Source organism: Heterocephalus glaber, unplaced genomic scaffold (assembly GCF_053883595.1).
Source record: "Heterocephalus glaber isolate CG9 unplaced genomic scaffold, H.glaber_assembly_v1.0 deba00001523, whole genome shotgun sequence".
NCBI classification, from domain to species: domain Eukaryota; kingdom Metazoa; phylum Chordata; class Mammalia; order Rodentia; family Bathyergidae; genus Heterocephalus; species Heterocephalus glaber.
Window position 1 is genome coordinate 6,805,887 of NW_028258327.1, and position 24,217 is coordinate 6,830,103.

The following is a 24,217-nucleotide window of genomic DNA, read 5'->3' on the forward strand; positions in this document are numbered from 1 at the left end:
TGAAACTATATAGCAGTTTTGGAAGTATAGCCACTTTCACTATATTGGTTCTTCCTACCCAGGAGCAAGGGATGTCTTTCCATTTCCTGATATCCTCTTCCATCTCTTTTCAGAGTGCTATTGTTTTCAGGGTAGAGGTCTTTAATTTCTTTTGTTAGGTTGATTCCTAGGTATTTCATTTTTTTGGATGCTATTGTGAAGGGAGTTCCTCTTCCAATTCCTCTTTTGGTGAGTCTATTGTTCAAATACAGGAAAAAATTTTAATTCTCTGATTTCTTCAATTTCCTCTGTGACCCACTGGTTATTCAGAAGCCTGTTGTTCAATTTCTATGTTTTTATGAAATTCTTATGGTTTCTTTTGCTATCAATCTCTAATTTCATTGCACTATGGTCTGATAATATACAAGGTATAGGTTCAATTTTTTTTGCACTTACTTAAACATGTTCTATGAGCAAGTATGTAGTCTATTTTGGAGAATGACCCATGTAAAGCCAAAAAGAAATGTGTATTCTGATTTTGTGGGGTGGAACACTCTGTAAACATCTGTTAAATCCATTTGTTCAAGAGTTTGATTGATTTCTAGTATTTCATTTATTTTTTCTCTAGTTGATCTATCTATTTGTGACAGTGGAGTATTGAGGTCCTCCACTACTATTGTATTAGTGCTTATTTGATTTTTCATGTCAATATTTGTCTTATATGGTTGGGCACACTAGCATTTGGTGCATATATATTTATGATTGTCATCTCTTCCCCTTGGATTTTTCCCTTTACAAGGATGTAGTGTCCTTCTTTGTCTCTCCAAATTAGTGTTGATTTGAAATACATTTGATCTGCAAATAGGATAGCTACTCCTGCTTTTTTTCGGGTTCATGTCACATAGAATATTGTTTTCCACCCTTTAATTTTCAGTCTTTGAGTTTCTTTTTGAATTAAGTGTGTTTCTTGTATGCAGCACATTGTTGGATCTTGCTTCTTGACCCATTCTGCCAGTCTACTTCGTTTGATTGTTGAGTTGAGACCATTAACATTGATGGTTATAACTGATATGTATTGACCTATCCTTGTCATGACCTTTTCTAACTGTTAGATTCTCTCCCTTTGCATTTAATTTCTTGTTGTGCCTGATGGATTCATTCTGTGGGGTTTCCTGAGATTATGACGCTTATTGTCTTTTTGTAGGATATTCCTCAAAATTTTGTGGAGTGCTGTTTTTGTATTCATGAAGCTCCTATGGTGCTCTTTGTCATGAAAGTATTTTTTTTCTCCATCAATTTTGAAAGATAGTTTTGCAGGGTACATCAGTCTGGGTTGGAGGTTGTTTTCTTTTAGGGCTTGAAAGACTTCACTCCAAGCTCTTCTTGCTTTGAGGGTTTGCATTGAGAAGTCTGATGTGATTCTGATGGGTTTTCCTTTGTATGTGATTTGTTTCTTTTCTCTAACTGCTTGTATGATTTTGTTTTTTCTGTTGGGTTTCTGGAATCTTAACTATTATATGCCTATGTGTAGACTTTTTTTTAAAATCAAGATTAGTTGGAGTCCTATATGCTTCAATTATTTGTATGTCAGATTCTTTCCCTCTGCTTGGGATACTTTCTGCTATTACTTCTTTGAACAGTTTTTGTGTGTGTGTGTTGTTTGCACTATCTCCTACTTCTTCATTGACTCCAGTCTTATGTTATTCCTCTTTGCATCATCTAGCAGCTGCTGGATTGATTTCTTGTGGTCCTTTACTATTTTAAAGAAATTTTTGTTTTCCTTGCCACTAATTGCAATCCTGTGTTCTGTGTCTGAGATTCTGTCCTCATTCTGCTGCATAAACTTTTTCTTTCTTTCTTTCTTTTTTTTGGTTCTGAGGATTGAACTCAGGACCTTGCACTTGTGAGGCAGGCACAGTACCACTGAGCTAAATCCCTGGCCCACGCTGTGTAAACCTTCAATGGAGCTTTTATTCTGCTGGATATTTGTTTGCATCTGTTTTATGGATTCCATTTCTTTCCTATGCTGGGATTCTATCATGTTCCTCAACTCCTCTATTTTCTTATCTGTGTGTGCTCTGCAGTTATTAATCATGTCTTACACTATGGACACAATCTCTGCTGTTGTCTGAGAAATTATGTCTCATTTCATTTTTTCCAGATGCTTTTTCATTGCCAGTTCAGGGAGTCCAGGTGGTCGAGTATCAGATTGTTCCATCTTGTTGCCCCTTGGGGTTGCCTTAGGTGATCTAGAAGTCTGGTTTTGAGATTTGTTTATGTGTCTTCTAATTTCAACAGGTGCAGCCTGCCTCGCCTTTGTTGAGGTGACTTTTTGCTTGCCCAGTGGTCTTCAATTCTCAGCAATCCACCAAGAGTCCTTTTCTCTGCTACTCACCACTGGCCTATTCCAGTGGTATCTGGATGAGCCTCTGGCTGTTGCTTTACCACTGACCTGTGTAGATCTTTTCCAGGTGGGCCTTTGGGGCCTGTGGGCCCAGCCTGCTGGTGTCTGGGTGGGGCCCTGCCTGGGACCTACTTGCACCTGCTCAGTTCTGGTCCACACAGGCTTCTTGCTGACATCTTCATGCACTTACCAATGGAACCTGGGTGGGACTCTGGGTGTTGCTTGCACACTTATGCAGCTCATTTCAGGGCAGGGCCCTGGCTTGGATCTGCATGCCTGTCTCATGAAGCTCTGGTCCATGTGGGCTTCTCTAGAGGTTGTTTTCTTACAGGATTTGAAATACTTCAGGCTCTTTTTGACTTGAGGCTTTGTTTTGAGAAGTCTGCTGTAATTCTGCTGGGCTTTCCTCTGTATGCAATTTGTTTCTTTTCTCTAACTGCTTTTACTAGTTTGTTCTTCTGTTGGGTTTCTGGAATCCTGACTATTATATGCCTAGGTATAATTTTTTTTTTATCATGGCTATTTGGAGTCCTATATTGTCAAATTCTTTTCCCCATTTGGGAAGTTTTCTGCCATTACTCCTGTGAACAGTTTTTTTTATTTTTTTACTATCACACTATCTCCTGCTTTTTCATTGACTCCAATAAGTCCAATGTTATTCTTCTTTCCATCATCTAGCAGCTGCTGGATTGATTTCTCCCTTGCTATTTTTAAGAAATCTCTTTTCATGGTCACTAACTACAGTCCTGTCTTGCATATCTGATATTCTGTCCTCATATTGGCTCATGTATACTGATGTGTATATTTTCAATGGAATTTTTAATCTCCTGGATATCTGCTTGAATACGATTCATAGATTCCATTACTTTCCTATGCTGGGTATTTATGGATTTCTTCATTTTCCTCTGCTCCTCCATTTAGAAAAATCTGTATATGATCTAGAGCTATTAATCATGTCTTTCATTATGGTCACCATCTCTGTTGTTGTCTGAGAAATTATTTCTGATTTCATTTTTTCCAGAGCCTCTTTCATCTGTTTTGTTACTTCCCTTGTTATCAGTTCAGGGATTCTAGGTGGTTGAGTTTCAGATTGTTCCATCTATTTACTCCCTGGATTTGCCCTTGGTGATATAGAAGTCTGGGTTTGCATCTTGTTTAGGTGTCTTCTCATTTCTATTTTTGTTGTTGATGATGTCTTTGGTTCAATTTATGGGTTGCTCCTTGTGTATTATTTATTGTGTGTATATCTTTACTGTTAGTATTTAGAACTGTTAGAGAATGGGTACTTCTCAATTGCCTTCCAGGTATAGTTGGCCTTTGGGTTTTGAGTCTGTAATGGCCCTTAGGCGATCTAGTCTTGGTATAGCAGGAAGGACAATTGACTAGAACAATCACATCACCTTGGTCAAAGTAACACAATTAGGATCAATAAAAGCATCAAACACAGCTTAGAAAATGACAAATTGTGGTAACTATTAATCTGACACTTTTAACCACATGAACTAGATTTATGGTTCTATATAAAAATCAAGGACCAACCAGAAATATGTTTGCAGTAAATAAACCCTTCAATATAGTGGATTTACCCTCTGGGAAGAAGATTTAGAAAGGTTGGAGGGGTAATAGAGAGATAGAAGGAGAGGAAGAGGTTAGAAATAAGGCTAGAGGACACAGAAAGATCATGCAAAATTTGGGAAACTGGAGAAGACAGGAGAAAAAAAGAAGGAAGGAACAAAAAAAAGAACAGAATAAATTAACAGCAACAGGAAAACTAGAAACTGTATTCACTCTCCTATAAAAGTAAGAACAATTGAGAAAAAGAGAAAAAGATAAAGGGAAAAAAACAGGATGAAGAAGAAGAAGAAAAAGGAGAAGAAGGAGGAGAAGGAGAAGAAGGAGGATGAGAAGGAGGAGGGAGGAGGAGGAGGAGGAGAAGAAGAAGAAGAAGAAGAAGAAGAAGAAGAAGAAGAAGAAGAAGAAGAAGAAGAAGAAGAAGAAGAAGAAGAAGAAGAAGAGGAAGAGGAAGAAAGGGAAAAAAAAGTCCCCTTCAAGGCATTTCTTTGCTGTAACCTGTAGACAACGTGGGCAGCAGTATGCAGATCCAAGTTGATTAATTTCAACAAGCCAGCTGTTACACTGAGATTCAGGCTGGTTTCTGTCTGTGAGGCTGGAATTGAGCTCCTTGACTGCCTTCAGGTTTGTATTCTGCCATGTTCTACTGCAGGTTTGAGCTACGGGTTCCCCGAAGTGAGTCCAGGTTCTGGTAGGAGGTGCTTATCCCACCAACTCAGCAACCACTGTAGTCCACTGCATCTTTATTATAGTGACTCTCTTCACTCTCCCAGTGGGCTTCAGCTTTCAGAAACAAGCCTCAGAGTGGCCCTCTCTGCTGCTCACCACTGCACTATCTTCTTGAGCTTATAACAATGGCTTTTCTGGCCCCAGCTGCCTCTGCCACATGGACCTGGATTCCTGTGCAGTGGTCCTCAGCAGGCCCTCTCTTGGTTGCCTGTGTTCTCACTTTCTATTGGGTTGTTTTTTAACTGACTTCTATGAAGTGTTTTTAAATAGACACTTTTGGAGAACTTCTTTCTCTCTTTTGTTTGTTTATATGTCTTAAAACAAACCTTCTCCCAGTTTATAATTTTTTGTTTTGTTTTGTTTGCACTCTATGCTATTTTTTGATGGAAAGAAATTTAAAATTTTTCAGGCTCATTGATATTTTTCTTTATGACATGCACACTTTGGGTCTTGAATGGCCCTGCCTCCATCCCTCCTTCTTTCCCTCCCTCCCTTCTTTCCTTTCTTTTCCTTCAGGTTATAAATGTATTCTTTTCTTTTCTTCCTAAAAATTTGAAAAAAATTCTTGTTACATTTAACTGCTGATGATCCCAAAGGAATAAGTTTTATACACTTGCCTTCTTTGCACTGTTTTTATACATACACACTAAGTTCCCTGTGTCTGCTAAGTGCTAAGTATAAAGTTGTACTACATTACAAAAAGCTGTCCAAATTGGAAACCATGCAAATAAGAGCCACTAATTGTTCATCCTGGAATAGACTGGCAAGCTCAGTCTCAAAATGCAATTGTGTGACTTCTTGGAAGGCACCAATACAGTATTTCAAAGTATTTTAAACATTGCATGCTAATTTTTTTATTTTTAAACTACATTCTCAAAATGATGAGTATTTTAGCCCATAGATGTGACTATTAATCCTGATATGTCAGCTTCAATTAAGAAATGCCTACCAGATTAGTAGAACATGCTTCTGAGTATGCTGGGTGGACCAAGGAGTACTGGCCTTGGGTACTATATATCAGTGATCCCCAATCTTTTTAGTACAATGAACCAGTTTCCTGGAAGACAACTTTTCAATGGATGGAGGAGAGGGAGGTTAGTTTCTGGATGATTCAACCTAATCCCTCAAATATGCAATTCACAGTAAGGTTCATAATCTTATGAGAATCTAATGCAGCAGCTAGTCTGACAGGAGGGAGAGCTCAAGAGGTAAACAGAAGAATGATAAAGTTTCCCTTTCCTTCACTGCTCACCTCCTGTTGTGTGGCCTTTCCTAACCAGTCCCCAGCCTGAGGGTTGGGGACCCCTGCTATATATGGTCTCCTGCCCATTCCTCTTGACACTATTCCCCAGCTCTACTTTCTGACTGCCATGAACTAAAGAGCTTTTCTTCACCATGCCCTTGTACTGTGATATATCTGTCTTGCAGCCTGCCAACCATGTATGCAATCTCCTGAAACCATGAACTAAATCAAACCTTTCCTTCAGGTTGTGAGTATTAGGTATTATTTCCCAATGAAGGGAAAGCTGACTAATGCAATAGGTAGCGAACCTGATGTTTTTCTCTTATCTGGAAGAAAACGTTTCTAAGAAGAAATATTTGGAAATGTGAGAAGCTACTAGGAGTTGCCAATGTTCCTGAGAGGTGAATGGTGGCTCAACAACTCCTTAAGAGATTTTACTTTCAGGCTGTTATTAGTGTCTTTGTATATTTTTAGCAAATCTGATGCTTAGGGATCTCATTTTATATATTAAAAATCCCTCTTTAAATGAACTAGAAAAAAATATGGGCAATAAATAATCTTGAATTGTACTTCTCCAGGAAATGTCTAATTATAAATAAATTTTGAATCTCCTTCTCCTAAAAGATATCAGGACAAATTTTAATGATGTTTGGGCTCAACAAAAAAAATGGAACATGGTTTAAATTTTTTTAGTATAATTTTTATGTAAGGAACAGTTATATGTCTGGTATGTTTTCTGTCATTTCTTTAGGGAATAAAAATGATTCAAATCATATTGACTAACACTAGTAATCCTTGGATTAAATTGAAGTTAAATTATTCTATTCATGTACTGTAATAGTCTCCCATTTCAAATCCGTGTAAAATTAAGTGACACACTTAACATTACATCAAAAACCTGCCCCTATGAAGATCTAGGACAATCCATATGAAACTAATGACTTAGTTCTCAGAAATGGACTTAAGCTGTGCTACCTACTATGGCAATTTTAAAGCATGTCTTTGTTATTTTCTTGGGCATTTAAAAGTTATGGGGTGGACGTATGAATACAGTCTGGTTGAAATGATACAAGATAGTAAATATTCAAGTATGTAAGAATAAAAAGAGGTAATGTAGTTGAGCTTAATCCTGGGTAATAACTATCTAGGCCACTGGCCTCCTTTTGAACTGAGAACACACCTGCTTCCCTTTGCATCCTTTGCCAGAATGTGTGTAACACTTCAAACTGCGATTTCAAGGACAGTCAATACAGATTATGGCAGACTCTCATTCATAAGACACCCTGGGTGTTCTGAGAAGAACCTGAGAAACCTATGCAATAGTTTGACAGACCAATAGGACTTCCACATTAGGCTTCCCCCTGGCTCTGGCCATGACATAGGCCCCTGTTTCATAATCCCTCTTGATGGAGAGGTACCTCTTGCAACAAAAGTCAAATGCATTACTTTTGCTACTCAGTCTTCCCAGCTGCCACATGTCTTATTTTATGTCAAGTGTGCAGCTGGTTACAGCTGTATAGAGATGATTTTGTCCATTAGAGTCTTTGAGTGAAGGCTGATGCTTCTCCATACTCAGATCATGGGTGGTAGATGTTCCCACAATGGTGATAATGAGAGAGTCTAAGCAGTGTTGGAGTTTGAGAAGTTTCCTCTAACTGCAGAGGGATTCTGAAGCCTCAGATTGCAATGATGGACCAAAAAACTAATCACTCAATCTTTTCTTAAATTTTTCATTTTCATGATAATCTTGGTCATCTTGTTTCTAACTTTGAGTCCTCAAAAATGGATAGAAATGGTAGGGGAGATAAACAGTTTGCCTTGTGGGGTAGTATCTTCAGAATGGCCAATATTTTGACTCTATTAACAAAGCCATTTTTTAATATTATTATTTTTATTGGTACATTTTAAGTATACAATATAATGACATTCATCATTGGGAATTTGTACCTTCACATACTCTATCTTGGTTCTTATTTTTTTCCCCATTTCCCTGCCCTCTGTTCAACCTCTCCACCCCTCCCTATTTACAAAGACTTTGTTTCCATTTTTTCATTTTTTTCATATTAATGCCATTCTTTTCTTTCCTTTTTCCTACCCCTTCCACTTTCCCTTTGCCCCTTTTCTTACTATTTCACATTATCCATTTTACCTTTTAGTCCTTATTTATACTTTCAGTTTCTCACACCAGAGAAACTATTCAGTATTTACACATATGTGTCCTATTTATTTCACATAAGAGTATTGCCTCAATGTGCACGTATTTAGCTATAAATGTCTCTAATTTCTCATTCTTTATGGCTGAGTAATCATCCATTTTATAAAAAAACAACATTTTCTTGATCCGGTCTCCAATTGATGGGCAATTGGGCTGTTTCCAAGCTTTACCTATCACAAACTGTGCTGCTATGAACATGGGTGCACATATATCACTGTGGCATGATTCTTTTAATTCTTTTGGGAACATTCCCAGCAGGGGAATAGCTGGGTCAAATGGGACTTCCAATCCTAGTTCTTTGAGTAATCTCCATACTGATTTCCACAGTGATTGCACCAGTCTACACTCCCACCAGCAGTGGAGCAGGGTTCCTTTTCTCCCACAGCCCTGCCAGCATTTGTTATTGGTTGATTTCATGATAGCAGCCATTCTTTCTGGAGTGAGGTGGAATTTTTTAATTGATATATGAAAATTTATATATTTATTGGGCATTGTGATATTTCAATAAATGTACACATTGTTTAACATTCAAATTATGCATAGCTATCTCTTCAAATACTTATCATTTTGTAGTGAAAACATTCAAAACCCTTTCTTTTAGCATTTTGAAATATACAGTGTTGTTTCATATAGTCACCCTACTGTGCAGTAGAACACTAGAACTCATTATGAATATGGAATGCTTCAAGAATGTTCACATCTTTCTTGTATAGGAGCCATGTTAATCTTCTTTGGTAGCCTTCCAGTTTAGTATATACATTCTTCAAGAGAACATAAGATCTTGGGTTCTTGAAAGATCTTGTTACGACTCTTATTTCAAAATCGTACAAGAGCTCTAGGGACTACATCGATCTGTGAGACAGAAGCTATACTGTAGATGGCCGAGAACTGGGTGAAAGAAGCAAGTAAAGCAGCTCTGTGTGTTTACACTTGGGCTGATATGTGAAAACAAAATTTTCATCATGTTTGAGCTCTAGGGTGTGTATGTGTGTCTGTGTATGTGTGTGTTGTGTTTGTTACAGGAATCAGATAAAAACTTCAAGCCAATAATACATCCTTTGTTCTTTCTCTCAGGAGGAATCTGTATGTGTTTATTAGAAGTGTTTTGTGGATATCAATATGCAGAGATGTTGATTAGTCATAAAATTTTAGAGTAGAGCACAGCACTACCCTATTACCTATTAGGTAAATTGCTTTTAGAACCACTAGAATGAATGTCCATCCATGCAATGTTGGGATACTATCACACTACTTGAGGAGCTACTAAATTCCATAGGCAGACAAAATAAATTAAAACTGGTAATAGAAAAGACTCATCCTGCTTTTAATTCACAAATTTAGTTTAAAAGGTTATTGATTTCTTCCTTTTTTTGAATTTACCTTTCTTTCTTTGCAACCTTCTTTATTGGTCGTAGCTTTGACCTTTGAAGTTATATTACCGAGACTGCACCCTCTTCCATAGATGCCTAAAGAAAGAATGTGTTCTCTTAATGAGTATTTATTGAATACTGACCACATGCCACACTCTATTATCTGTTTATATGTATGGCTTCATCTCTGTAATCCTATTAGATGATTCCTCTTACAGTTCTGATTAATTGAATATTAGGTGACTTGCCCATGGCCACCATGGGGTGGGTCAGGCTTTGAACTCAGGCAATTCCATGTAAGAGCTCATACTAAATTATTTCCCTTAGCTTTCTTTTTCCTTTTATTTTTTCCTTGTAAGATTTAGCTGTTCCCTTTTGTCAACAATTACTCCTGCAATAGAATATTCATAATTTTTTCCTGTTCATCATGGCCATTGCTATTTCTCTGGTTTGAGGACCTCCTTCTCTAAGTCAGTTACATTGGTGACCTCTCAGTCAACTTGAGGATGGACAGCTGAGCAGAAGATCATGCTTGACGCTCCTGCTACTATGCATAAAATCACTTAGAGTCCTTCACATTCTCTGTCTTATTGAGTCAGACTTTGTCAAATGGTCTGGCGATTCAGAAGTGTAATGTTCTCCTTTTGTTATTGGAGATAGTTATATTTTAAAACATATTCTAATAGTATACTTGCTTAATTCATTATACTTGGCTTAGAATGTACATTGTTATTGCAGATAGGTAACTTAATTAGATATTTTGTAGGCAGTTAGACACAGGTCCAGCCCAGGAGGAGCCAACGTGGAGGACAATCAAGACACATTCACTGAAGGCCAGAATTGTAAAAGGAGAGAAACTACTATACCCTTATGCTTCCCCTGGGGATAAGTAGAAGTGATTGATATTCTAAACAGGTATCAATCACCTGGGTGAGGGGCCAAGGTCTTAACCCAGCCTTTCCAGGAAATATCCCTGACCCCCACCCTTACTACAAATCCTTGTATGCTTGCTGTGTGACTTGCTCCCCCATTTGATCCCCATTCAATCAATATTACCAGGGTGACTGTACTTGTAATCTTATTGGTTGGCCATGGTTTTGTCACACCTCATGCCCACCTTGTAAATTTCCATTGGGTCTCATAGTTTTGTCCCACTTTGTACCTACCTTACCACATGGCTTTGCTGTATAAAACATCTTTGAAAAGTGGGGTGGGTGGGCAACCCACTTTCTGGTCCCCCTTCTGTCTCTCTTAGACAGAAGCTTTCTTTCTCTCAATAAATTTTTCCGACTCTTAACCTCCATTGTTCCTAGATTTTAGAGAACACGAACTCGCATTTCAGATATCTAGTAGGTTTGGGAGTTACATCTCTTATCCTATATCATTGTGACTTGAGAAGAAGTCTTTGGGTCTCTTAAAAACTTCAAGTAGCCAAGCATCTTAGGAGTTGTAATATGTAATATTGTGCTAAGCTTAAGCACAATAAGCAGCAAACTGAGAAAGCTACATTTTCCTAACCAGCATTTGTCAGTAGAATAAGAACAACATAATTGAATGCTTTCGTTTTCCTCCACTCCATCTATATGGTTACATGAAACTTAATTGTATACAATCTTAGTGTACTACATCCACATATTAAGAACACTTTATTTAACTACTTTGAAGGTGAGCTTGATTCACAAACTGATTTTCTTATATTATGAATAATGTTCATCCTTATATTAAATATCTGATTCTGCTCTATATCACTTTAGCTGTATTTCTAATTTAAGTAAAAAGATCAGGGAATCCTGGGTTAAACTTAGTGAATGCTCATATATAATGTGGGCTGAATCAGATTGATATTAACTAGCATAGCTAATATAAACATGACATTGTCTTTCCTGATAGTAAATGTTATTATGTTCTTATTTGAGTGCACGTTTTGTAGGAACTCTACAATTCAGAAATAAAACGATTTGGTTTCTGGTATCACTGATTAAGTATCAGGTGTTCCTTATGCAAGGAAACACATGTTGGGTGTCCTGTCATCTGCTATGTTAGGTTAGAAAACCATTTTACATCAGATGACATTATGGAAGGGAGAGAGAGACAGTTGTTATGAGAAGGGAGGGCTGAGGATAAACAATCTTCTCCATCCTCCATGGAGCTCTCAATCATGTTTGAAACAACTAGGACTACAGAATCTGTGGTTAGGAAATAAATGCCACCAAATAATTGTGTGTCAATTTTTTTTGTTTTGTTTTGTTTTTACCAGCACCTAATATTTGGGCCATTCACAGTTTAGAATTTTGTATTCATCCTAATTCAGATAGGCAGGCAAAAATTACCCTTGGTCAACTTGTTTTGAATGTCTTTGTGTACATTGTGTTAAAGACACCTTGTATAAAAATATTCAGAGGTCAGTTGTGGTTTAAACAAAGGTAAATTGTTTTCTTTCCTTTCAGATTTCTCAAAGCCATTAATATTCCAATGCAGATTGAGAATCTAGTAGATATCAATAGTTTTCCAAACTTATTTGATCATACAATCTTATTAGCATTATTTTTGTCTTCAGTATGCCATCCAGACTTGGGGCACACTTTTGAAAGTACTCTTTTGAAGACTTGTTGGATACCTGAGATATTAAAGCCCAATGGGGTAACCTTCATTCAAATTGGGAGTTAAAAATAGTATTAGGACCACTCACATTAATAATGACATGAGTTATTAATCCTTGCTGAATATTTTACAAATAATGCTAGAAATTCTGAATACTAGCCATAAGTTAGAGGAGGGATCCCATTGGTTTATAATTTCACCATTCATTCACTAAATTTCCAATAACATTTGGAAAGTCCTGTCCAGTACAAGAAAATCTAAGTTTGGTTGACAGGCCATAAACCTTGCCTCCCTTTCTGGTCCTCCATATATTTCACATCCTTTGAAAACCTTTTCAGCTTGTGTTGAGTTTTTTAAAGTAATGTGTCAGGTTCTAATGCTCCTGCTGCTTTAAGGAAAAATGTTCTCACTAATAAATTATAATGAATTGTCAGTCTCAACAGGCCTATGACCCTCCAGCAGTGGGGATTTGAGGCTAAGCTCCATTTCTCCCTCCTCTTATTGGAGCTGCTCTTCTTGCTTTGGCCTGTCCTCTTAATTTATGGGTGGGCTACCCACAGGACAACTCACCTGCAAAAATAGTTCATGCTGTGGTGTTTATTATACTAAGTAAGTTTCATGCTGACTGGGAGCTTTTACAAGGAGATGGAGTTGCTGTCAAGATCTTCCATCATCCGAGCAAAGCTGGCACTCAAATTCTCTCATATTTCAGGGTATTAAATTTAGTGGGGGGTGGAAATAGGATGGATGAAATTGGGGTAGTAGACAGTAGTATGAAATCTGCTTGGATGTCTTGTTCAGGGTTCTCTGTCAGTGTGACTTCAGTAAAATGTATCAACAAGACAGCAAAAATAAAAAAGCATACATTAGATACATTAAAGTCATGCTGTGCTAGCACAAGGTAATGAAAAATCTCTGCAGCCTACGTGAAGGAATGCTAACATGTATAGCTTTCAGTTGATTTTTTTGGTCAGCAGAGTGAAATATTCATTGGACATCTTTTTTTTATTCTCCAGTTTTAAACATTCCTGGCTTATTAACTTAGTATGTTCTCTTTGTAGAGTATTTGAAAAGAATAAAATCCTGTCAAAAAAGAGTATGAAAGGGAAAAAGAGAAAAATCCTACTATGCTCTCTTAGGAGAAATTATTCTTAAGACTGCGGGTTTTTCCCCCAGTGGGTCTTCTATGAAGTTTTTCCATAGTAGTGAAGGAATAATATATAAAATTGCATGCCTGCTTTGTTGCCTAAGATCATAAGTATTCCTTATATTACTGAAAACTCTCTGTGCATGCATATAATTTCTAAATCTAAATAGTGTTTTACAGTATTTGTGTATTATTTAGTTATCCTCTTATTGTGGAATTGACTCAATAATATTCTTAGTCCATGGGGTTTTTTTTCTTTTACTTGAACCCCCTCCTCCACTTCTTTTTCCTCATTTTCCTTCTCCTCCTCCTTCTTTCTCTCCTTTGCAAAAGCTCAAAAAAATCAAGTTCCCTTCTGGGGCTCCGGACCTTTGTGCAGCCCTCTCCTCTGCCTATAGGCCTTTCCCCCAGATCTGCCCAGGAAGCACAGAGGAACCTCCCAAGAAATGACTGATGGCATCACTCATTCACTGTCTGTTCTGGCCTTTCTGGAATGTGGGTTCCTTGTCTGTCTTGGTCAGCACAAATCTCCAGCCTTTTCATGGGCCTGGCATACTGTAGGTAGTCAAAAAATACTTATTAAATGAATCTATAATATTAAACCATTAGGTTATTTCTTTTTTGGAGCTTTTCTTAATGTTATGAAAAACCTTCATATTTAAATTTTTAGTGTATTTATCTCTTGGGAATTGTTACAGTAAAAACTCCTAGGTCAAAGGGTCGGAGCATTTTAACACTCTTCATACTTGTCAGTTGGCTTTCAAGACTGGTTATAACATTTAGATCAGCAGTGAAGGAGCATGTTCTTTTAATCTGAACCTCAACTCCAGTTATGAAGCATTATTCTCACCCATATTGGCTTATTTTTAAATTAAATAGAGCAAAACTTGGGATTGTGTGGTTTTAACTTGATTTCTTTGATTATTATAAATTTGAAATCTTTTGTCATCTGTGTTGGTGAATTGTGTGAGTTCTTTACTTCATTATCTCTTGGGTGTATTTACATTTTCTTATCATTTTACAAGATTTTTATGAACCAAAATATTAAGTCTATAGTCTATTATAAATATAGTAGTTTTTCCTTATCCACAGGTGATACATTATAAGACCTTCTAGTGGATGTCTGAAACTACAAACAATACCCTGTACATGGAGTCTTATGTGTACATAAGAGTTACATGAACATAAGGATTATCAGTCAAAGTGATAACCAAGAAGGTTACTAAATGAGTAATGAGTGGGTAGTTTATACAGAGCACTGGACAAAGGAATGATACATATTCTAGGCTGGCTGGCACAAGATTTCACTTTACTACTCAGAAGAGTGTAAAACTGTTTAAAATGTACTTCTGGAATTTTCCATTTAATCTTTTCATACTGTGATTGGCTGTGGTATCTGAAACCTCAGAAGTGAAACCTAGGATAGAGGGGTCTACTGTAATAAAAATGCATTTGGTCTTTGTCGTCAGTTCCTAGCACAGAGCTCCAAAAGACCTTGGACTTTTCTGACTGATAGGAGTGTCTTTTATTATTCATAATAAGCCACTCTTTAGCTCTTTACCACATCTTTATGCTTTTGGGGGTAAACCAGGGTGGAGTTCTATAGATAGCTTCAGCATTGGGACCAGTCACCCAGAAACATCAACAAAAGATTAAAGGGTAGGAATTTTCAAATCTATCTCCTGACCTCCAGGAAAGATAGGAGGACAAGACTGGGTTATACAAAGTCTTAAGTAACAAGATTTGTTCAGCTTCTCGGTTGGTGAACACATTGAAGTGCTAGGCAGGTGACATGCCTGAAGAGGGCATGGAAACTCTGTGTTGATTTTATTACCTTACCTTGCCTTTATAAAAAACCAGAAACATAAGTGAAGTGGTTTTCAGAGAACTGTGGATTGTTCTAATGAATCATCAAACTTGAGGAGAGGGTTGTGGAAATCTCCAAATATCCAGTTGACTCTGGGGCAGAAGCACAACTAGCCTGGGTACTCCACTTGTAGCTAGTGCCTGGCATAGGGACAGTTATGTGGGAACAAGCGCTTAACTTGTGGGGTCTGTAGTTGTTAGAAAGAAGGAAAAGAAACAGAGGTACAAGCTCAAAGGACAGGTTTATTTTAGAACAAACCTGAGAGAGACCGCTATGGCACTAGAGACCAGACTGGCTAATCTCATACAGGCTATAGGGTTTTTTATAGGGTCATGGGCATAAGAGAGGGGCGTTTCAGTGAAAAGGAGTTGTGGTTACCTGTTAGGGACAAGACTTAAGAATGTACAGGAAGTGTGGTTACTTGTCAAGTGCAGGGCTGAGTAATGATGGAGTTATAGATTGCAGCTATGGTTAGTGGGCCTTGTCAATCCATGATTATACATTTCTAGCAGGTACATAAGCACAGCAAGGTGGGCGGAGGTTTAATGAGATCTCTGTTGAGCTCAGAATGGTGGTGGTCAGATTCCTTCAGTAATCTTATCAGAACATTAGCATCAGAATTGAACTGACTTACTAGATAATCAGTTTGCTTCCAAGAATTAGTGGTTAGTTGTGTTGAAAAGCACACATTTGATATCAGAAAAAAAATCCACATACAATTCCTCTTTGTCTTAATCTCTTTCTCGTCACTAGAAGAAAATACCCAAACCCACAATTTAAAGGACAAGAGATTTATTTTGGCTCACAGTCTTTAGAGGTTTTGTTCCACTGTGGGCTGAGCAGAAAGGATATGGTGTAAAGACCTGGATAGAGGACAGCTGCTCATCCCATGGCAGCCAGAAAGCAGAGAGAAAGGAAGAGCTTGGGACATGCCTCTTTTATTTATTTATTTATTTATTTATTTATTTATTTATTTATTTGGTACCAGGGATTGAACTCAGGTCCTTGTGCTTGCGAGGTAGGTGGTGGAACCACTAAATCCCCAGCCCGGGACATCCTCTTCTGACCAGGCCTCATCTCTTAAGAGCATATTTAGCTACTGTACTCGTCCATGGATAGATCAATGGATGAGTATAGGGTCCCCATGATCCAATCATCTTTTACACACATGAGAATCTTAGGGAACATTTTATATTTAAACCACAATACTCTTCAAGTTTTCAAATGTTGCCACATATATTTTCATTCAATCATACATTGAGTCATATTCTGTTTTTATGTCTTTTATACTTTCTATCATTTACTGAGATCTGGTAAAAGTAGAGGAGATTATAGCATGTGCTTTTAACACCCTTTTAGTGCAAAATTGATTTTTATACTTTGGTACAGTTTTATTTCTTCTTGATGAAAATGTATTCGTCAGTTAATCATATAAGTGACTTATTGAACAAATCAATGCATGAGGAAAATGAGACCATATTTTTGTTACTTTATTCTTACACTACATTTGAGTATGATCATGCTACTTTAGTTAAAAACCTTACATCTGCTTCACATTTTGATTCATCATCTAGTATTGAGTAAAGTTAAATTAATGAGAATTATAATTTTTGACTATAAAAATGCCAGATAAAGAATCACTGTGGACAGTACTCTTCAAAGACAAGTAGTTGGTGTCACAGACACTTGAAAAGAACATGGAGACCTTCTGAAATGTTCCATGAAAGGGGTTTTGAATGCTGGTGAATTATGTCTAGACAAGTTTTTTAAAAATTTTATTTAGTTATTGGGAAAATGTATCAATAGAATCCATTTCTTGGAGAAGCCAAGAGTCAAAGATTGGATTTGTTGTTATATATGAGATATATATTAATGTAGGTTAGTACTACACCTTAAGTGTAGCTGATATGGCCTAATGTGGAAAGAAAAGTGAAAATATTATAGAAGAAGAAAAAGTACAATTGTCCCTTGGTATCATGGAGAATTGATTCTAGGATCCCCCAAGTATACCAAAATTTGCATATACTTGTCTTATATCTAAAATGGCATAATATTTGCCTATAATCTACATACATCCTGGCAGTACTGGGAATTGAATTCAGGGCTTTGTGCTTGCTAGGCAAGTACACTACCACTGAGCTACACCACCAGCCCACCTTCCTATATACTTTAATCTCTAGATTATTTATAATACTTAATACAATGTAAATGCTATATAAATAGCTGAGCCTGCCCCTTTTTTGTCACTTCTGCTCACACTTGATTGCTCTCCCCTATTTGTACCAAGTTATGACTCAGCACACAAAGCCCCCACTAAATGTAACCACTTGATCTTGGATTTTCAGCCTTTGGAAACATAAATTTAATAAATCTTTCTTTTATAAATTACCCAGTGTCCAGTACTATTGTAGCAACAAAAACCAGATTCTTTTTTTTCCCTTAAATTCTTTTATTGGTACATTTTAGGTATACAACACATTTACATTTCTCAATGGGAACTTGTACCTTTACATGATGCATCTTGGTTCTTATTTTTTCCCCATTCCTAGCCCTCCCTTCACCCCCTCCACCCTTCCCTATTTACAAAGACTTTATTTCCATTTTTTTCATTTCTCATTTATCCTTTCCCTTCTTTCCTTTCCCCTGCCCCTCCCACTACCCCTACCCCTTTAGACCTTTTCTTCCTATTTTGGATTATTGATTATTCATTCTAATCATTGGTGCATTTTAGTTATACAATGTAATGAAATTCATCATTGGAAATTTGCACCTTTGCATAATCTCTCTTGATTCTTATTTTTCACCCTTGCTCAGCCCTCCCTTCAATCCCTCCATTCCTTCCTATTTACAAAGATTTTGTTTCCATTTTTCCACTTTCTCATATTAATTCCATTCCCTTCTTTCCTTTTCTCTACCCCTCCCACTTCCTCTTGCCCTTTACCCCTTTTTTTCCTACTTCACATTATCTATTATACATTTTAGTCCTTATTTACACTTTCAGTTTCTCACACCAGAGAAACTATTCAGTATTTATACATGTGTGTCCTATTTATTTCACTTAAGAGTATCGCTTCAAAGATTTTATGAACAAAACCTCAGTTGCCCGTGAACTAGCACAATCAATCAACAAGTGGGATCTCTTCTTATTAAAAAGCTTCTGCACAGCAAGAGAAACCACCAGCAGTGTGAAGAGACAACCCACAATGTGGGAAAAAATCTTCACCTGCTTTTCCTCAGACAAAGGTCTACTATCTCGAATCTATAAAGAACTTAAAAAGATCAGACCTCCCAAATTTAAAGACCCAATCTGAAAATGGGCATCTGAAATGAACAGACATTTCTCAGACAAAGAAGTAGAAATAGCAAATAAATACATGAAAAAATGTTCAACATCACTGGTCATTCGAGAGATGCAAATGAAAACAATGCTGAGATTCCACCTCACCCCAGAAAGAATGGCTGCTATCATGAAATCAACCAATAACAAATGCTGGCGGGGCTGTGGGGAAAGAGGAACACTGCTCCACTGCTGGCAGGAGTGTAGACTGGTACAACCACTGTGGAAATCAGTATGGAAATACTTGAAAGAACTAGGACTGGATGTCCCATTTGACCCCACTATTCCACTGCCTGGGATCTTCCCCAAAGAATTAAAAAATCATACCACAGTGATATATGTGCACCCATGTTCATAGCAGCACAATTTGTGATAGCTAAAACTTGGAAACAGCCCAAATGCCCATCAACTGGAGACTGGATCAAGAAAATGCGGTTTTTTAATAAAATGGAGTACCACTCAGCCATAAAAAGTGAGAAATTAGAGACATTTATAGCTAAATGGATGCGCATTGAGGCGCTACTCTTAAGTGAAATAAATAGGACACACATGTATAAATACCAAATAGTTTCTCTAGTGTGAGAAACTGAGTGTAAATAAGGACTAAAATGTATAATAGGTAACGTGAAATAGGAAGAAAAGGGGCAAAGGGGAGGGGGGAGTGGGAGGGGTAGGGGAAAGAAAGAAGGGAATGGAATTAATATGAGAAAACGCAAAAATAGGAACAAAATCTTTGTAAATAGCGAGCAATGGAGGGGTTGAAGGGAGGGCTGGGAAAGGGTGAAAAATAAGAACCAAGAGAGATTATGTAAAGGTGCAAATTTCCAATGATGAATGTCATTTTATTGTATACCTAAAATGCACCATTGATTAGAATGAATAATCGATAATGCAAAATAGGAAGAAAAGGTCCAAAGGGGTAGGGGTAGTGGGAAGGGCAGGGGAAAGGAAAGAAGGGAAAGGAAAAATGCTGAGAAATGGAAAAAATGGAAATAAAGTTTTTGTAAATAGGGAAGGGTGGAGGGGTTGAAGGGAGGGCTAGGAATGGGAAAAAAATAAGAACCAAGATGCATCATGTAAAGGTACAAATTCCCAATGAGAAATGTAAATGTGTTGCATACCTAAAATGTACCAATAAAAGAATTTAAGAAAAAAAAAGAAATAGTTCTATCTGGCCATTGTTACAATTTGAATAAGAGGCTTTGTTTAATACCTTTGCTTAATGTTGGTATATTGGTCAGGTGTAATGCTGATTAAATTTTGCAACACAGTGGAAATAACCCCCAAATGTCTTTAGTTCCCATGTCTGAAAAAATGGTATTTGCATGATAAAAATCAAGTTGAACTTCCTGCCTTTGTACTCATAAGCAAACATGGTTGTTGAGATGTAATTAAATGTGCCTTACACACTGTTTTATAAAGTTATGTAGGAACTTGATTTAAAAATCAAATTTTGATGTAATAAATATATCATTATTTCAAAAAAAAAAAAGAATGAAGTGGGTAAGAGAGCTTGAAATCTATTTATCGTTCATTGTATTCCCAAACTGGTCATGTAAACTGTGAAATGTACAGGACTATTAGAAATGACTGAACAGATTTTAAAAGATGTTATTAAGTTCAACATTTATTAGAATTGCTGAGATAAAATAAATCCATTTAATTTAATGATGATACTATTTCAGATAAAGTGGAAGAATTATGAGTGCTGATAGTTATCAACTTTGAATATATATGTGAATTCTAAAATGCCTTCACAATTTAAAAAGTATGACATGTAGCAACTAAGAAAAGTTGTTTATTTATCTGAGACAAGAGAAATAAAATTCCTCAAGTGGTTTTCATTCTTTCATGCCAATCAGGGCATTCACATATGAACAGCATGTGTCTTGGAATGGGAGAAGGGAAAAGAAAAGGACCAGAAAAGAAAATATTTAAAAATTAGGGTAGTATACCAAGGACAAAACATGAGAATATATTTGCTTCTCTCCACACTGTCAAAAATATATAAAGTAAGTCTGAGACCCCATTAAAAATTGGCCCAAGATGTAATATTATCTGACACTTTCAGGCAACATGTAACAGACTTTTTAGCTGTACAGCTGTGAAGACACCTGCTAGTGTTCTCTAACTCCTCAGATTTCTTGCTTCTACATTATTGAAAGATCTGATCTGATTTCCATGAAGGTATTTCTCTCCTTGGATTTAGGGTATGGTGATGGTATTATTCGATCCTCATGTGCCTTCGTTTTTAATGCTTCTCTTTTCTTTAGGAGAATACATTACTGAGCACTCATGTAGCAACCTGAAATCATGAAGCCACTAATAAACTCTACTAACTGTCTATGTGTTTCATAAGTATCTTCATTTTTTTTGTTTTGATGATCAAATGCAATCTGTCTTTAAATTGGGAGGATATGTGGTGTGTTCTTTATGGATGCAGCTTTTCTTCAAAATAAGGGGACTCTCTCCAGAGTCCCTGACTTTAACATAGAGAAAAGAGTCTCAGTTACAGGAAGTTTCCAGGCCGGGCCCAACTGAGAGTCCTTTCTTAGGTGGGAGCATCATGCTCAGTTTTTAAAAAGCTCTCTGAAGACACAAACTTTCCTAATCAAAGCTTTGCTCCATGGCCAAGATCAAAGGAATCATTCATTCATTCTGTTCTGTGCAGTGCAGTTACTGGTTGAATATCAGAATTTAAAAAGGCAGAAATTTGTTTCCTTAAGGACTTGAGGTCCTAGTAGAAGAGATGTCATAAATAATGCAAATGAGCAAAGTACATAACACGTTAGATAGTGATAAAAGACAAGAAGAAAAAAAATGAAAGAGTGAAGAAATACATAAAGTATTAGGGAAGGGAGATTGTTAAAGTAAGGATTAGCCTGGAAAAGCCTCTCTAAAAGATGTCTACAGGGGGTGCTTTGAAGTGTCTCACAGATTCCACCTTCAATCCTGAGATATATATTCCCCAAGCTGGGGGGAAATGCTCATAGCTGACATCTCTCCAATGACTTTCTGTCCTGGAATTGCATTCAGAAAGACAGTATTTTGACTGAAGTCAGTCATATAGAGGGATAACCTACAATGATGACTGCTGAATGAAGGACTGTAAAGAGCAAGAACCTTTGTCTCAGGGCAGTAAAATGCTAAAAGGCCATGCCAGTATCAGAGTCCCCGTGAAACAGAAGTCCTCCCTATGACTGCATCCCAACTCAGTTCTTTCCTAGAATCACAGTAGTAGAAGAATCTCACACAAAATTCCTCCTCATATCCTAGTCTTGATAAATGTTCTACTTGGCAAAGGTCTTAACTTTGAGAGGAGAGTGTAACACTCAGATGTGCTGATTCATATGTTCCTTTATGGTTGTTTTTGTCTGGAAACTCATAGTTTGAGTTCTGCTAAGCAATGAGAGGCCATCGGTCAAGATTATTTCAGTCGATGTTTTGTCCTAAATTGACTTAATGTATACATTTGAATCTATACTTCAGCTTACATCATTGTTTTCTCCTTCTCCAGGTCATATTTTCCAGCACAAACCCTGACCTTTACACTTATACAAATGCCTACAGGGCGCAGGCAGGTAAGAGAAGTAGGGAGGAGGTAACACAATTAGAAGAGAGGCAGACTATAAAGGCTACATATACTGTCAATTTAAAAGGGAAAGAGAACACCTAGCACCAGCTGATTTGCTATTAAGCTGTAATGGGAACATAATATTGCCAGATCTTTACATTTTATGGGGATAGGACTGGAACTTTAATATATTTTAGTGTAAAATCTCTGAATGTTGAAGTGTTGGAAGCTAAATCAAAATTTTAAAAAACATTGTGCATGTCAAACAAACCACAGTTGTGATTCATAGTCAGCTGGGAAGCTACCCATTTGGACCTTGGATATTAAAGGAGATTTAAAGATCTTCATGTAGCTACAAGTTGGAACCTGCACTGGCTACTTTTCATACAGCCCCACACATAAAGCATCCTTCGAACACAAGGGACCTGTGCAAGTATGTCTGGCCTTACTAGAGGGCAAGTGCCCATGAAGTGAATTGGGTGGCATCCCTGTGCTCCCTGGAGGCCCTATTGCAAAGCTACACATGGGAGGTATGTGTGTTTGTTCAATAAAAAGAATAATGGGTACCTCAGATTTTCATTTTCCAATCTTGTTTTAAGAATTCCAGGTTGTAATATTAAAAACAAAGTGAATTGAATGTAAAAACCAGTCTTAGTGGGAGAGTTTTTCATTAAGTTGGCACTAAAGGACTTCTTAATAAAACTCTCTGACTTTGATTTAAGTCAATAAATCAAAACTGCTTTTCTACTGAAGATATCTAAAGCATAATCACACTTTGTTAATATAAAATCAAAGAGTAAGGTTTAGCATAGTGTGTACTGAGCTGTTATTATCAGAACACAGAAGATTAAAGTCACATTTATACACAATAGGATTGAATGCTATGTATACATTGAAAGTGATTCTCTGTGGTAGCAGTATAGCTCATATTATAAAGACATTCCAAATCATTCTTGAAATATGTCTTCATAGCAGAACCTCCAAATGTCAAAATTCATGCATTTAGCACATTTTACCAGTGTTGTTAGTAGTAGAAAGAACCTCTGCTTTGCTATTTATAAAGCACTTTGATCTATATTATCTCATTTAAAAGTTGTCACGAGATAGGGAGCTAGTGAGATTATTTGTAAAAATAATATTTTATTTACAAAACATAAATTCCATATTGTGCCTAGTTGATAAGATTATTTATTAAGGCACTTGGCAAAACTCTCGGAAAATCAACTCAAGATCAAAAGGTTAAAAAAATACTTCCTGAGACTATTAGTAAAAGTAGAGTAGAATATTTTTGCAATCAGTGTAGGAAGGATTTTTCTCAGCAAGAAATGAGACCTAGATATTATAAAAGAAAAGACTGGTAGCTTTGATTATTTAATAATAAAAAAAACTTCTGGATGGGAATGGCATCAATTAAGACATTTTGAAAAAACAACCATGAGAAAAATGTATCAATCTATCCATCTTTTTAAAAATCTATCTATATCTATATCTATGTCTATCTACCCATGTATCTATGCTGCCATCTATGCATCTGTCTATGCATCTGTCTATCTATCTATCTATCTCTCTATCTGTCATATGTCTCCAAGTGTCAAAATAATAAACATGGAGCTGCTGCAATCAATGAAAAAAGAGCAAGCCACTTATTTGATAGGAAAGGATATGAGAGGCAAGTCCCTGAAAAAGAATAATTAAATGGCAAACAATGAAAAAGATGTTTTATCTCAGAAGATCATGCAAGTTTAAATGGTAAAAATGCATTTTGGTTTCAACAGTAAAATAAACAAAAGTTTGGAAGTTTGATGATACTGAATACTCACTAGTATTTGGACAGAGAAGTGGTAATAAAATGTTCCAAGGAAAATTAGTACAAACATTTTACATAGCAATTTGACAGTACCTGTAAAATTAAAAACACACACACCCTTTGATCTGCATTTATAATTTTAGAAATCTATCATACAGATTGTTGTCCTCTAAGATATTCATATATGGGTACAGCACTTTCTGAGATAATAAAACCTTAAAACAACTGACATATTGTCTGGGTATACCATGATTCAATTATTATATAAGTAATGTAGATCTATCTACAGGTACCAAAACGAAAAGTTGTCCACAATATAGTGGATAAACATTCAAATTAAGAACATAAAATATTCATTTTTTGTAAATGGTA

The 24,217-nt window shown here is 36.7% G+C and overlaps 1 non-coding gene across 1 annotated transcript; it reads right to left on the reverse strand.

The window, feature by feature from the left end:
- Positions 1–8,810: 8,810 nt before the first annotated feature.
- Positions 8,811–8,917, reverse strand: LOC147824952 (U6 spliceosomal RNA). Its single transcript, XR_015441595.1, has one exon. It is a non-coding gene; the product is annotated as a U6 spliceosomal RNA (small nuclear RNA).
- Between the last annotated feature and the right edge of the window lie 15,300 nt (positions 8,918–24,217).